This window comes from Balaenoptera musculus, chromosome 8 (genome assembly GCF_009873245.2).
Source record: "Balaenoptera musculus isolate JJ_BM4_2016_0621 chromosome 8, mBalMus1.pri.v3, whole genome shotgun sequence".
Lineage (NCBI taxonomy): Eukaryota > Metazoa > Chordata > Mammalia > Artiodactyla > Balaenopteridae > Balaenoptera > Balaenoptera musculus.
Genome location: NC_045792.1, coordinates 85,682,585 through 85,697,098, shown reverse-complemented (window position 1 = coordinate 85,697,098; position 14,514 = coordinate 85,682,585). Strand labels below are relative to the sequence as shown.

The 14,514-nt window shown below is 39.0% G+C and overlaps 1 protein-coding gene across 1 annotated transcript in view; it reads right to left on the bottom strand.

Moving 5' to 3' along the window:
• The window catches only part of PDHX (pyruvate dehydrogenase complex component X), a 197,194-nt gene that overhangs the window by 30,436 nt on the left and 152,244 nt on the right, over positions 1–14,514 (bottom strand). The window lies entirely within an intron of this gene.

Genomic DNA, 14,514 nt, shown 5'->3' with positions numbered 1-14,514 from the left:
GAAAGCCTCAGATCACGATGCAGATCTGAGTCATTTTGGCCAACCCAACGAGGGATTCCAGAACAAAGATTGCTCATCAGCAGAGTGCCATGTTGAAGAGATTGGCCAGGCCTAGTACCTACTCTGTGCTCAGTCATTGGCTGGGGGCCGCCCCAGGAAGAGCATGGCCCCCGCTCTAAAGGTGCGGTGGATCCTAAGGTACTGACAGCTGGAGGCTGTAGGCTAACTGCATCTTTTACTGCTGAACAGCAAGTTCTTTCTTGAAGGCAGACCCAAATGGGCACCTCTAATACTGCTACAATGGAGGGAAGGTTGTTAGAGAAATGATTGATGGGGGAAATAATGCAAATCATATCAGACTGATATTTTCTGCATGTTTTACATATTACCCAAGTCATCACTGAGCACAATCTTAGCCCACATCCTTTGCCCTGCAGGTGAGCTTTAATCCACTGTGACCACAGCATAAAACGATTTGACTGTTCTTGAAACTTTCCTAAGAACCTCTTCAGAGAACACAGTGCTGGCATAATGCTTTAAAACCACGAGCATGGCTTTTACAGAGCCCTCTGATTTTAATCTAAGAGGCTTTTTGTAAATTTTAAAAAATGTCCATTTTAGTTCAACATTTGGAACCAGCAAGTGCCACGCCGTTTATCTAAACCCAAGTCCTCTACTGAGACAGTGATCTGTGTGCTGCTGGGGAAATTTCAGTGGTTTGTTGATAGCAAACTAATGGTGATAGAGGAATACAAATCTCTGGCAAAGAAAGCTCCTGTGAATTAGGAGATTGGGATTGACATATATACACTAATATGTATAAAATAGACAACTAAAAAGAACCTGCTGTATAAAAAATAAATAAAATAAAATTCAAAAAAATAAAATAAATCATGGTTGTTTAAAAAAAAAGAATCATCAATGGATGCTAGAAGAAATAGGCGAAAGCATGATTAGATTAAAAAAAGAAAAAGAAAGCTCCTATGAGTCAGAAGCCAATCATCTAACTCTCTGTTCACCAGGTTTCCTTCCTGTGAGTCACTTTTAAAAGCTTGACTTCTTCTTTCTCAGTTTTCAGCCCTTTTCTGGTTTAATCAATGACAGTTGAAGCCATATTATAATTACTGGAAGTGTTGATAAATGCAATCGGTCCCCTCTCCTGGACAGCCCTTGGAAAGGAAGTGGTAGAGAAGAGATGGAAGGAGGTGGGAAAGAAGTCTGTATGTGGAGAAAGGGAGAAGCAAAAGAGACTAGAGGAGAAACCAAAAGACTAGAAATTTCTTGCTGTCCCAGGAGTCAAAATATTGCTTAGTTTAGTCATGATTTATCACACAGATGGCCAGTCTCCTGGAAATAACGTTGCCAGAAAAATTATAGGACTCGAGTTAAATTTGTTTGTTTGGTTTTTTAAATAAATTTATTTATTTGGCTGCATTGGGTCTTCGTTGCTGGGCATGGGCTTTCTCTAGTTGCGGCGAGGGGGAGCTACTCTTCATTGCGGTGTGCAGGCTTCTCATTGTGGTGGCTCCTCTTGTTGCGGAGCACGGGGTCTAGGTGTGCAGGCTTCAGTAGTTGTGGCACGTGGGCTCTAGAGCACAGGCTCAGTAGTTGTGACACACGGGCTTAGTTGCTCCGCGGCATGTGGGATCTTCCTGGACCAGGGCTCGAACCTGTGTCCCCTGCATTGGCAGGAGGATTCTTAACCACTGAGCCACCAGGGAAGTCTCTTAAATTTGAATTTCAAATAATGAGTCAATTTTTAGCATAAACATGTCCAATGAAATATTTCAGATATACTTTTATTTATTAAATATTTTCTTTGTCTGAAATTCAAATTGAACTCGGCCTCCTGTATTTTTATTTGCTAAATATGGCAACCCAAGCCAGGAGACATTTCAATCTCATCACACTGGGTTGATGAGGGTGATAAGCTACATATTGAAGAGGAAATGGAGAGTATAGCACCATACTCCTACTTTCTAGCAGAAAGAGCCAGGTTATTTGGACTTGAAAGTTCCTTCCTTCTGGGTCAGCCTCTGCCTTCCCAGCTCTGCTCAACACTGAGCATTTCAAACTGACCATTGGTTCAAACCCATCAGCAGGTCACTGAAATTGGACTTGCTGTCCTAGACTTGGTATCTTCTATGACTAAAGGTAAACTTGGATCCCACAAGCCTACTGAGCCTTATTCTTTCCTTAATCGCCACCATGTTTGTCCACTCAATAGGATCGAGCTTTTGCCTTGGTTTCTGCCTGTACCTGAGGTCCTGAACTCCAAACCATTCAGTTGTGGTTTTGACACCCTGCCTAGATCATGGGTTCCTCTCAGCCCATGCCTGGTGTGTGTCTCCAAACCAAACATATCACCTGGGACCACAATGCTGATTCCAAGCCTCACCCTCTTGTAGAACAGGGGTTGCCAAACATTTTCTGTACAGGGCCAGATAGAAAATATTTTTGGCTTTGTAAACCCCAAGTCTCTGTCACTACTCAATTCTACCATTGTAGCATGAACAGACATGTGTTCCCATAAAACTTTATTTACAAAAACAGGTCATGGGCCAGATTTGGCATACGGATCATAGTTTGCTGACCCCTGTTCTAGAAAATCCTGTGATCGTGCTCTTCCTGCCCCAAAGTTTCCACTTAAATGTCAATGCTGACCTATTAGCTCGTGGGAGCCTTTTCTACCAGACAGGATTTTGATGGATGCTCCATGCCCCATCAGGGGCCAGTCCTATTTTACAGTCTTGGTGCTCTAGTCTTGGACCTGGCAGTTCCCAGCTTTGTTCTCTTGCCCTCTGTCAGCCTCTGAGGTCCCAGCAGGTCTAGAGAATGAGTACACTTAAGTGAGCCAACATCTGCTTTTGTTTCCACACTGCAGCCAGGATTCACTCTCCTTCTTTCCGTAAACACTATCTTAGTTCAAGATTTTGTTGCCAGCACTTTGGACTGGTTCTGTCTTCTCTTTGGACGTCTGCCTGAGAAATCTTCTCTGTGCATCACTGTTGCATAAAAGTCAATGGGACTACCCTGCCAGTGCTAGGAAGGGTTTGTCTTATAATACCTATGGATTTAGAGAAAACCCTTCTCTCTTAGATGATTAAAAAACCCTGACCAAACCAGGTAAAGGCAGCCACAGTGCATGGCTTCAAGACTACACATTTAGTGCTTCAGGATGAAGAAATATCAACATTATGAATAATATTGATCCTGTTATTAAAAGTAACACTATGACCTTAGAAAGACCTTACTATGGTATGAAAACGCAAAACAAACTTCACAAGCAATTCAATATGGATATGACTAAATCCACTTCTTCACAAGGGTGGGACTTTGGGACCTAATTCATAAATTTCAAAAATAAGATTTTAAATTAGAAAAAAACAATAGTTTTGAAACAACTCTGCACAAGCCTTTTCAAATAATGTTAATTGACATAGGCTGCTGCTCTGCATCAGTCTGACCACCTTGTTCTACACATCTTTTTACTTTATGGGATAAGTATTTCTCTCAAAAGTTGAGTGAAATTGAAGATTTTATAAGTCAAATCCTATTTTAAATAGAGAACTTATTCTTTAATTTTGGAGTCTTCCTTCTCTCATTTTAAAAAAAATGTTGTTTTCTATTTATTTTCTTTCATTATAATAAATTTTTAATCAACATTATATCCCCCAATTAAAACTGTCTATACTTGCTTAGGAAGAATAATTTCTGAGTTATTTGAACTCCATCAAACCAGTCAACAATTATAACTTAATTGTTATGACTTTGGAATAAATCTAAAACTATCAGATCTTTACATTATTGATGTTTTGTGATTTGATTATAGCTGATTGCATGAAATGGGTGCTCAGCAAATACTAACTGAGGTAAATGTTTCTGTAATAATCGTGATCAATGGTCAAAACTTTATTAGCATGAACTTTTTAATAGGTGTATTTTTGTGTAATTGTTGTACAAAAACTGCACATATTTAAAGCATACAATTTGATGAATTTTGACGTATATATAAATTTGTCATGAAACTTCACTACCATCAGAATAATGAACATATTCCATTACCTCCAAATATTTCCTCATGCCCCTTTTAAATCTCTTCTTCCTATCCCTCCGCATATGTTCCCCTACTCCAATCCCTGCATAACCACTGATCTATTTTCTGTGTTTTCTAGAATTTTATATAAATTGAACCATGCACTATGCACTCTTTCTTGTCTGGCTTCTTTCATTCACCAAAATTATTTTTATATTGCTCCATGTTGAAATGTGCATCAACAATTCACTTATTTTCATCACTGAAAATATTCCAGTTTGTCTGAAAACAATTTGTTTATCCATTCACCTGTTGATGGACATTTGGGCTGTTTCCAGTTTGGGGCTGTTAAAAATAAAGCTGCTATGAACATTCATAAATAGGTCTTTATATGATTATATGCCTTCACTTGCCATCGGTAAATACCTAGAAATAAAATGGCTAGATCATATGTCGGACCTGTCTAAACTTTTAAAAAACATTTCAACTGTTTTCCAAAGTGTTTTGGAAACTCCCGCCAGTCATATATGAAAGTTCCAGTTTTCTGCATTCTTACCAATACTTGGTATAGCCATTAAAAAAATTTTTTTTAGCCATTCTCATATGCATGTAGTAGTATTTCATTAGGATTTAATTAGCATTTTCCTAATGACTAATGATGTTGAGAACCTTTTTATGTTCTTACTTAACATTTGATATTTTTCAGATCTGAACCTTTTATTTGTTTATTTGACATCTGATATTTTCTTTGGTGAAATGGCTGTTCAAAGAGTTTGCCCATTTTTAAAATTTTTTTTTTGTTTTGTTTTCTTATAATGAGTTTGAGAACTCTTTAAATATTTTGGATCCAAATCATATCACAAATATATAATTTACAAATATTTTCTTCCAGTCTTCATCTTTTTAACAAGGCTTTTCATGGATAAAAAGGTTTTATTTTTTATAAAGTCCTATTTCTCAATTTTTCCTTTTATGGATACTGCATTTGGTGTCAGAACTCTGCCTAGTTTTAGATCCCAAAGAATTTCTTTTATATTTTTTTCTAAAAGTTTTATAGTTTACATTTTACATTAAAAATCCACAATCCATTTAAATTGTCATATAAATTATGAGACTTAAGTTTCCTTTTTATTTTTTTTTATTTTTTTGCTTATGAATGTCTAATTGCTCCTTCCTCCCTGTTAAAAAAGCTAACCTTCCTTCACTGGATTGCTTTTGTACCTTTGTCAAAAATCAGCTGGGCATATATGTATTGGTCTACTTATGGGCTCTGTATTCTGTTTCATTAATCTCTATGTCTGCCCCTCTATCAATATCACACAGTCTTGATTACTATAGCTGTATAATGTCTCGAAATGGGGATAGAACTACTCCTGCTGCTTATTCTTCTTTTAAAAAATTGCTTTTAACTATTTTAGTTTCTTTGCCCTTCCATATAAATTTTAGAATAATCTTGTCTATATTTACAAAAAACCTTAGAGAAATTTTGACAGGACATGTGTTAAACCTTAACGTCAGGGGCTTCCCTGGTGGCGCAGTGGTTAAGAATCCGCCTGCCAATGCAGGGGACACAGGTTCGAGCCCTGGTCCAGGAAGATCCCACATGCCACGGAGCAACTAAGCCCTTGCGCCACAACTACTGAGTCTGCGCTCTAGAGCCTGCGAGCCACAACTACTGAAGCCTGTGTGCCACAACTACTGAAGCCCACGCGCCTAGAGCCTGTGCTCTGCAACAGGAGAGGCCACCGCAATGAGAAGCCTGCGCCCCGCAACAAAGAGTAGCCCCCACTCACTGCAACTAGAGAAGGCCTGCGTGCAGCTGCGAAGACCCAATGCAGCCAAAAATTAAATAAATGAATAAATAAATAAATTTATAAAACAAAAAACAAAAAAAAAACCTTAATGCCAGTTTGCAGAGAATTAACATCTTAACTATGTTGAGTTTTCCAGTCCACAAACACAACATGCCTGTCCATTTATTTAGATCTTCTTTGATTCCTTTCATCAACATTTTGTAGTTTTCAGCATACAAATCCTGTACATGGTTTGTCAAATTTACATCTAAGTGCTTAATTTTTTTGAGCAATTGTAAATGGTATTATATTTAAAAATTTCATATCCACGAGTTCAGTGTTAGTACATAGAAATACAATTGACTTTTCTATGTTTATTTTGTATCTAGTGATCTTGCTGAACATACCAGGAAGTTTTTGTATATTCCTTGGTATCTTCTACATAGACATTTCCAACTTAGCTTTTTCTAAACATCACCCTAGTTGTGAGGTAGGGGGTTGCAGTGTTAGGGGGCCTTGTTACAGTCTGGTGAAGGTGGAAATTTATGTTTCCCCCCGGGTCTTTGCTGGAATGAGTAAGAGTGAGGCCATAGCTTTCTCTGTGGTGTTTGGCTAGAGCAGAGCTGTTACTATCTAAAAGTTCTCTATCTTACTAGGCTACCCATTTCCTAAAACTTTGGCTACAGAAAGCAGACTTTTGTTGTGACTTTTTTTGTCTGTGCCTGTTGGCATTCCCAGGTTGCTGTCTTCATCAGCTCCAAGTCTGGGATATACGAGGCAACAGGAAAACCCAGGGAACTCACCAGTTTTCTGTTCCGTGGGTCCCAATATCCCTAACCAATCTGTCTTCTTCTCTCCCCTTTCAGATGCTCCTTATATTTGTTTTATATGTAATATTCAGGGTTTCTCTTGCACTTAATGGAAGGAATAGGAAAAATTACATCTATTCTACCTTCCCATAAGTGGAATCACTCATTTGTTTTGCTGGAGTTATTCTCAAATTTTATTGTGAAAAATAATATGCTCCAGCAGGTAATATTTTTGTTCCAGGTTTAAAAGAATTACACAGTACTCCCATTTTAAAAGCAGAAAGTCACTTAGTTTAGTGACTTTTTTCCTGATGAAATCTTTTAACTGGGTTTTCTTAAAGTGTTACTGACCAGAGGAGTGGCCAACATGGTAGAGTAGGAAGACCCTGAGCTCACCTCCTCCCATGGGCACATAAATATTACAACAATTTATAGAGCAACTACTGATAAGAAAGACCTAAAGACTAGCAGGGAATATCTTCTACAAATAAAGACATAAAGAAGGAACCACAAAAAGACAGTAAGAGGGGCAGAAACTAGTCAGGACCCATATGTCCAGGTGGGTGACCCACAAACAGGAGGATAATTACAATTGCAGAGGTTCTCCCCAAGGAGTGAGGGATCCAAGCCTCACATTGGGCTCCCCAGCCCGGGGGTCCTACAATGGAAAGATGAACCTCCAGAACATTTGGCTTTAAAGGCCAGTGGGGTTTACTTTTGGGAGAGCCAAAGGGCTGTAGGAAATAGAGACTCCTCTCGAAAAGGCACACACACAATCTCACATGCTCTGAGACCTAGGGCAGATGCAGTAAGTTGAAAGGGGCCTACTGATCAGACCCACCTGCTGATCTTGGAGAGCCTCCACGAGAGGCAGGAGGCAACTGGAGCTCACCCTGGGGACAGGGGCACTGGCAGCAGCCATTTTTGAGAAATCATTCTACCACAAGGATGCCGGTGGAAACAAGAAAGTTCTCAAATAAACAACCTAACCTTACACCTAAGGGAACTAGAAAAAGAAGAACAAACAGAACCCAAAGTTAGTAGAAGGAGAGAAATAATAAAGATCAGAGCAGAAATAAATGAAATAGAGACAAAAATAGAAAAGATCAATAAAACTAAAAGCTGTTTTTTTTAAAAGATAAACAAAATTGATAAACTTTTAGCCAGACTCATCAAGAAAAAAAGGGAGAGGGACCAAGCCAATAAAATTAGAAATGAAAAAAGAGACGTTACAACTGACACCACAGAAATACAAAGGATCATAAGAAATTACTATGAACAAATATATGCCAATAAAATGAACAACCTAGAGGAAATGGACAAGTTTCTAGAAATGTACAATCTCCCAAGACTGAACCAGGAGGAAATAGAAAATATAAACAGACCAATTACCAGTAATGAAATTGGATCAGTAATTAAAAAACCCCCAACAAACAAAAGTCCAGGACCAGAAGGCTTCACAGGTGAATTCTACCAAACATTTAGAGAAGAGTTAATACCAATCCTACTCAAACTATTCCAGAAAATTGCAGAGGAAGAAACACTTCTTTTTTTTTTTTTTAAATTTTATTTATTTATTTATTTATTTATTTATTTATTTATTTATGGCTGTGTTGGGTCTTCGTTTCTGTGCGAGGGCTTTCTCTAGTTGTGGCAAGTGGGGGCCACTTTTCGTCACGGTGCGTGGGCCTCTCACTATCATGGCCTCTCTTGTTGAGGAGCACAGGCTCCAGACGCGCAGGCTCAGCATTTGTGGCTGACGGGCCTAGTCGCTCCGCGGCATGTGGGATCTTCCCAGACCAGGGCTCGAACCCGTGTCCCCTGCATTGGCAGGCAGATTATCAACCACTGCGCCACCAGGGAAGCCCGGAAGAAACACTTCTGCACTCATTCTACAAGGCCAGCATCACCCTGATACCAAAACCAGACAAAGATATCACAAAAAAATAAAATTACAGGCCAATATCTCTGATGAACATAGATGCAAAAATCCTCAACAAAACAGTAGCAAAGCAAATTCAACGGTACATCAAAAGGATCATACACCATGATCCAGTGGGATTTATCCCAGGGATGACAGGATGGTTCAATATCTGCAAATCCAATTACTGTGATGCACCACATTAACAAATTGAAGAATAAAAATCACATGATTATCTCAATAGATGTGGAATAAGCTTTTGACAAAATTCAACATCTGTTTATGATAAAAAAAAAAAAAACTCTCAACAAAGTGGGTATAGAGGGAACATACCTCAACATAATACAGGCCATATATGAGAAGCCCACAGCTAACATTATGCTCAGTGGTGAAGAGCTGAAAGCATTTCCTCTAAGATCAAGAACAAGACAATGATGACCATTCTCACCACTTTTATCCAACATAGTATTGGAGTCTTTGCCACAGCAATCAGACAAGAAAAAGAAATAAAAGGTATCCAAATTGCAAAGGATTAAGTAAAACTGTCATTGATACCTTACATAGAAAATCCTAAAGATGCCACCAAAAAACTACTAGAACTCATCAATGAAATCAGTAAAGTTGTAGGATACAAAATTAATATACAGAAATCTGTTGCATTTCTATACGCTAACAACAAATTATCAGAAAGAGATTAAGAAAACAATCCCATTTACCATCACATCACAAAGAATAAAATACCCAGGAATAAATCTAACTAAGGAGATAGAAGTCTTATACTTGGAAACTATAAGATGCTGATGAAAGAAGTTGTAGATGACACAAACAGATGGAAAGATATACCATGCTCATGGATTGAAAGAATTAATGTTATAAAAATAACCATACTACCCAAAGCAATCTACAGATTCAATGTAATCTATTGAAATACTGATGGCATTTTTCACAGAACTACAATAAGTAATTCTAGAATTGGTATGGAAACACAAAAGACCCCAAATAACCAAAACAATCTTGAGAAAGAAAAAGAAAGCCAGAGGAATCATGCTGCCTGATTTCAAGCTATACTACAAAACTAGAGTAATCAAAACAGTATGGTCCTGGCACAAGAAATGGAAACATAGATCAATGGAACAGAATAGAGAGCCCAGAAATGAATCCACACTTATATGGGCTATTAATCTATCTAAGAATATGCAATGGGGAAAAGGCAGCCTCTTCAGTTAAGGGTGTCCAGGGAAACCTGGATAGCTACATGCAAAAAAAAATCAAACTGGACTACTTTCTCAAGCCATGCACAAAAATAAATTCAAAATGGATTAAAGACTTAAATGTAAGACCTAAAATTATAAAAATTCTAGAAGAAAACATATGTAGTATGCTCTTTGACATTGGTCTTTGTAATATTTTTTTTGGATCTGTCTCTTCAGGCAAGGGAAAAAAAGGAAAAATAAACAAATGGAACTACATCAAACTAAAAAGCTTTTGCCCAGTGAAGGAAGCTATCAACAAATTAAAAAGGTCGCCTACTGAATAGGAGAAGATATTTGCAAATGATATATCCAATAAGGAGTTAATATCCAAAATATATGAAGAACTCACACAACTCAACATGAAAAATACCAAACAACCTCATTAAAAAGTGGGCAAAGGATCTGAATAGACGTTTTTCCAAAGAAGACATACAGATGGCCAACAGGCATATGAAAATGTGCTCAGCATCACTAACCATCAGGGAAATGCAAATCAAAACCACAATGAGATATCACCTTGCACCTGTCAGAATGACTATTATCAAAACGACAACAAATAACAAGTATTGGCAAGGATGTAGAGAAAAGGGAACCCTTGTGCACTGTTGGTGGAAATGTAAATTGGTACAACCACTGTGGAAAACAGTATGGAGATTCCTCAAAAAATTAAAAATAGAACTATCATATGATCTAGCAATTCCACTCCTGGATATATTTATCTGAAGAAAATGAAAACACTAATTAGAAAATATATACCCACCCTTATGTTCATTGCAGCATTATTTACAATCGCCAAGATATGGAAGCAACCTAAGTGCTCATCAATAGATGAATGCATTAAGATGTGGTAAATATATATATGTATATACATATACATACACACACACACACACACACACACACACATACACATACAATGGAATATTGCTCAGCCATAAAAAATAATGAAATATTGCCATTTGTGACAACATGGATAGACCTAGAGGGTATTATGCTAAGTGAAGTAAGTCAGATAGAGAAGGACAAATCCTGTATTACTCACTTATATGTGGAATCTAAAAACCAAAACAAATGAACAAATATAACAAAACAGAAACAGAGTCATAGATACAGAGAACAAATAGGTGGTCTCCAGAAGGGAGGGGTTTGGGGGGAGGGGAGAAATAGGTGAGGGGAATTAAGAGGTGCAAACTTCCTCTTGAAAAATAAATGTCATGAGTATGAAATGTACAGTGTGGGGAATATAGCCAATAATTAGGTAATACCTTTGTATGGTGATGGATTATAACTAGACTTATCATGGTAATCATTTTGAAATGAGAATTTAGGAATATCAAATCACTACACTGTGTAACAGAAATTAACACAGTGTGGTAGGTCAATTATACTTCAAAAACAAACAGACAAAATCACAGAAAAGGAGATCAGATTTGTGGTTACCAGAGGCAGGGGTTGGGGGGAGGGGGAATTGGATGAAGATGGTCAAAATGTACAAACTTCCAGTTGTAAGATAAATAAGTACTAGGGATGTAATGTACAACATGATTAGTATAGCTAACACTGCTCTATGTTATATATGAAAGTTAAGAGTGTAAACCCAAAGAGTTCTCATGAAAAGGAAGGAAAATTTTTTCTATTTCTTTAATTTTGTATCTATATGAGATGATGGGTATTCACTAAACTTATTGTGACAATCGTTTCATGATGTATTTAAGTCAAATCATTATGCTGGACACCTCGAATTTATAGTGTTGCAGGTCAATTATATCTCAATAAAACTGGAAGAAAGAAAGTTTTACTTACACGTGTCCAGAAAAAAAGTTCCTTCAATGACAGTGTACTGTAAGAGGTACTTTAATAGCTGCATAATCACTGCCCAGAGATGATTCTTTATAGGACAGCTGTTCAGATGTGAGCTCATCCTTAGCAGTACTGTGGTTCAGCAGCAGATTCTAGATCAGGTTATAGTTGAGCAGGAAATATAAAGAGATGCTTCTATCCAAACACAAAATTACTCCACAGTGGAGAACCAGCCCCAGTGGCCTTTCCAGGTGAAGCGGCCACTGGCTGCCGTGTCATCTACAGCACTCAGTGGGCACTTTCTCATTTAGTTCAGCCACAGAGCTTATCAGCACAGCCCTATTCTAACCATTTCTACTGAGTTTTCACCAATAGAGTCAGGATTGTATACTGGTTAAATTTTGAAGTCAGAGAGATTTAAATTTGAATTATATAATTGTCCTCATTCCCACTCTTATAGCTAAAGGTGGACGAGACCCTGACGAAGCACCAATAGGGAGAGAGACAGACAGACAGAGACAGAGACAGAGGGGAGCAAGAAATGAGGAGTGTTTTCTCTCTAACAAAGGATGCTGAACAGCTAAACACAAAAGCCCACTGCACAAGGTCAGGAGGGAACATGTTAGTCTGAGTCTGAGATGCAGAGCTTGCATCTGTTCCCAGGACAGGACTGGTAGGCAGCCAGCGTAGTAAGGAGACCACCGAGATGAGGGGAGAAGTGGAAAACCTGCAAACCAGTTCAGGAATGAACTTTACAAGCATGACTCGACCACTGTGGCATCCCTCTCGTGCTCAGCTTGGTGTGCGCTGTCAGGGAAAGCACCACCCATGTTAAGCTCACATCTAGCGGTGGTGTCGTAGAAGAAAGGAAAGAGCTGGAGCTGGTTAGCAAGTCCCGGGCTGATGGGATTAGTGTCAAGCGGGGTCAAGTATAGAGCTCTCCCTAGAACTAAAGCAGGGGGTTCAAATAAGGGCAAGTAGAGTCATGGAAGAATAACAAAACTGGAGGGGCCAGAGAAGGACTAGAGACTGAACTTGTAGGATCAGGTCTGATGGGATTCAAATAGAAGCAGGTTGCGAACAGTAAGGCAGGGTCATGGTCAAATTGTTCAAACATCAGGGGGTGCTGCTTGTGCGGATCTAAGGACAAGAAGGCATAGAGATGTGGTTTGAGCTGGTGGGACAGTTTTAAGGACCAGGAAAAGAGTAGAAAAAAGATACATCTTTTTGGATGGAGATGATAGAGGTCATCTCCTTACCTAACAGAGGGAAGCTTTAGTTTGGCTTTCTTACCCTGACTTACCATAGAATCATCTCCATCCTCTTTCCAGAAATGGGAAGGCTTGGGAAGGCAACCAGGTTTATGGGTTTCTGGAAAATAGGATTACTCATCCCCATCTACCAAGCAGAACCTCAGTTGTAAGCTATCAGAGAGTAGGAAAATTGCCACCTGGCCAGGTTGCCACAGAAGAGAATTGGTGGCTCTGGGTCCTTTTAAGAGGAGCTGAGAAAGCAGAGGGCTATGGTATAGATTTCATTCTCTAAGTCCAGGAAAGCAAGGTGAGAAGAGAAAGTATCAACCCACATCACTTCCTTTGGACCTTCATAACATCATCTCTCTCAAGGAGATGGCGTGATACACATTTCTCCCAAATAGGTGACCAGTAGTGAGTTTTAGACCATTCTCGCAGGGACAAGGTCACAAAGACCTCCCCACAAGATTATGGAAAAGGGGGCAGGCAAGTAGAGAACAGCTGTTGGGTAGACAACCAGTAGTGTCTGTGGCTGAGGCAGTTGGGTTGTTCCTTTGGTTTATTTCCCTCAAAGAGGCAAAGTCACATCATTTGAAGGCATTTTAGGAGCTACAATCTGCCTTCATGAGATCATGGGTATTGCTGATGTCCTAGTTCCAGGGAAAGCAATTCCATTTTAAAATTCTGCTGTGACTCTCCAAAGAATACTTCCTAAGTTACATGGAAAAGCAAGTCATTAAAAAATGCAACTTCCTTTTATTTCTATGTTTAGCCCGTAGTTCTTCAAACCTCACCCTCTGGGCTAGCAGCCCACAAAGATCTCATAGCACTTACTAAAATACGTAATTATTTGGATGTATCTGTTTATTTATTTGCCTCTCCCATCACTTTTACTGTAAGACTTATCTACCTTGTTCTCCATTCTTTCTGAGGCACATAGCAGCCAGCCTGGGACACAGTAGTCATTCAATAAAAATATATTGAATGAATAAATGAGCAAATGAAAATTTTGGATGAGGGAACTATGAGGGAGGCCTCTGGAGTAGAAAAGGCACCTAGCATTGTCAATGTCTTCACTAATTTTTGTTGAGCACAAAAGATTATTTTTAATGTTTGCCTGATACCTATTAGGGAACATTATGGGGAAGAAGGGCAAGAAAGGTACCCTTTCCATTGACTTCCATCAGTGTTTGTATGTGGAGAGTAGCTACACCGAACACAGTTACTTTCTCACCACCTCCAAGAAGCAGAAAGTGACTTGTAATTCATTTTTGTGTTCTAGGATCCTGGTTGAAAGTAAGAGAAAGAGAGTTCCATCTTTCCAATTCTCCAGGGATCTCAAACTCCCCAGTTTTCACTACAGTGTGCCACGTTCCAAGAGCTGACCCAGAGGGAGTCCCATCCTGAAACAGGTGGGCACAGCTGCGTAAACACCGTCCTCACTTTCAGGTAAAGGGATCCTTGGACCACTTTCCCTCTCAGGTGGAAAAGCAGAGAGTAGAGTCTCTAGTGACTGTGTGAGGAGAGGCAGGGTGGGGAGGTCTTCAGAGAGGCACCAGCTGATGGAGACTTCAGGAGACCATAGAACAGCTATGTCTGTCCACTGCTCCTTTACCACAGAGAGAGGAAAAAGAAGGAAAAGATGGATC